The sequence below is a fragment of the Panthera pardus genome, unplaced genomic scaffold (genome assembly GCF_024362965.1).
Source record: "Panthera pardus isolate Hobbes unplaced genomic scaffold, ASM2436296v1 HiC_scaffold_2, whole genome shotgun sequence".
NCBI classification, from domain to species: Eukaryota; Metazoa; Chordata; class Mammalia; order Carnivora; family Felidae; genus Panthera; species Panthera pardus.
Window position 1 is genome coordinate 24,905,966 of NW_026526765.1, and position 2,618 is coordinate 24,908,583.

Genomic DNA, 2,618 nt, shown 5'->3' on the forward strand with positions numbered 1-2,618 from the left:
TTCTGGTGAAATTAAAAGATACTGTTCCATTTAGTACAAGTTCAAAGTGAAACCATAAGTAGTAGTAATGGTAGTTATCTGGTCTCCCCAGCCAAATGGATGCACCAAGAGAATTAAAACCGGTAAAGGCTATGGTAGAGAGGGGAGGTGGCCCTCAGCCTCCACGCCAGGAGCACCTTGATGAATTCTGTATATAGAACTGAATTAGAAACCTTCAAGGAATGGTTGGCATTTTCTCCATTACAGTCATAATCTTATACAACAAATCACCCATTTAAAAATGTAGAACCATGTTTATTGTTTCCTTAGCTCATCTCAAAGGAGCCCTCTGAGATTACAGATACAATGCAATTAATCTTCGAAGAGAAAAAAAAAATCTGCCAGTGACAAGAAAGCCCAAATTTGAGAAAGAATCATGAAAAGCCAAACTCAGCCAGGCTGTATTTATATAAAATTAAGTTCAAAGAAATAACCATAAGTTACTCTGTGCAGGAAGAATATTTTTAAAGACTATACAAATAAATGACACCATGTATAAACCTGAGGTTTTCAATGTTTTAAAATACTGCTCCATACTGCTATGAAAGGAGCAAGCAGGTTAACTGAAAGAAAGCTTTTGGTTGTGTATCAGGAGCACATTACATGGGGGTGAAAAATAGTCTTTAGTAACCATTGCTCAGTACGAAAAGTAGCATCTACTGAAAAGAGCATAGAATTTACACTATAAATAAAATACAAAGCTTCACATACAAAGCTATGAAAATAGGAAAATAATTTTACCTGCTTAATGGGAAGTCTATGCAGGACATTTATTGTTTTTACTCTTGCTCCACAGAATATATTATTTGAGCCCACGTTCCTATCCCAGTAGAGAGATGAATCCTCCTCCTTGTGCTTTACATTTTTGTTTTCATCTTCCATAATGTAAAAATAAATGCACAAAATGGAAATGGACTCAAGTATGTTACGTGATGGAAAAGGATGATTTGGAAATGCAGAACAAAAGTGTATTAACAGGCTGAATTAACTTTCATTGACCACTTTCTATGCCCTGCATACTACAATAGGCACCTTACATAGATGACTTCAATTTAATTTTTTTATAAAGGCTTTAAAAATTACAACTAAATCAAGAGGATGAAAAGAATCCTTAAGCAACAATTTCAGGTACCAGAATGGTATGTAAGGGCAGGACAAATCACACATGCACATAGAAAATGAGGTCTGTTTTTCAGGCAACACTAGGCTAGGGAGTGATTAGTTTGTTTATTGGTAACCTACTGCACTGTGAACAGAGTTGAAGCACGGTGTTAGTGTTGTGTTACTGCAATGGTGAATTAACACAAGTAAGAAAAGAAGGGTTGCGCTGTCAGAACACATGTGAAGAACAGATTGAGAGGCTTTTTTTTTTTTTTTTTTTTTAGCAAACTGTAATTTTATTTCTCAACTAGATCATAGGTTCTTTGAAGGCAAGACCATGTCTTATAGGCCCATTATCCCCAGCACAGTCATACATATACTCAATAAAGGCCAGTTTATTGAGGATTCATATTAGAAAGTAGGAGGGTCTGGTACATCTGGATAACCAATATTCAAGATGTTTTAAATGTAAGAAGATAATCCAATGGGGTTTTTAGATATCTCAGTTATAGGGCATGATATATGCCTGACTAAAAAGAGGAAATAACACTTTCCCCAGTGCTAAACACCATCTTAAGGGCACAGTCATAAGAAAACAAGAAGAGATGAGGTGCTTTGTGTTTTTCTAGCACTTATCATCAAAGGGAGATTTTTGTTTTAGGACCAACTGATACTCCCCAATGGACATCTAGATCTTTGGCTATATTTGTCCCATTTTATGTGGTAATCACTCAGCATTCTTGTCTTCTTTGGCCCAGAGGGGAATTGTGAGTTCAAGCCAGTTTGTTGAGAATCCACACTGCTACAGAGAAATGTTGCCAGTTTAACATGGCTAGGTCGCTCTTGATCCTGCTAAGTCCTTCTTGGCTCAGCAATGTTTGGTCACACTGTACACAGCTATAGGGGTCTTTCTAGGGAACTAACATTTCCCAACATTATGAATGCTCATAATGTGCCTGTGACTTTTCTAAGCTCTTTACGTAGATTCACACAATCCTTCAGTGAACTCTGTTAAATAGTATATTTCTCTCCAGTTTAAGATGAAGACACTGAGGCAAAGAGACATTAAGAAACTTGCTTAGGGGCGCCTGGGTGGCTCAGTCGGTTGAGCGTTCGACTTCAGCTCAGGTCATGATCTCGCGGTCCGTGAGTTCGAGCCCCGCGTCGGGCTCTGGGCTGATGGCTCAGAGCCTGGAGCCTGCTTCCGATTCTGTGTCTCCCTCTCTCTCTGCCCCTCCCCCATTCATGCTCTGTCTCTGTCTCAAAAAAAAAAAAAAAAAAATTAAAAAAAAAATTTTTAAAAAAAAAAAAGAAACTTGCTTAAAGTCACACAGCTATTAGGGAGACATGCTAATAAGATTTAGATACAGGCCTCTATACTATATCGGTTTTCAGATTCCAGCCACCACATCAGTTCTGCTGACGCTTATGCTCCCCTCCTGCTTATTAGAATATCCCACTAACCCACTGTTCTCTTC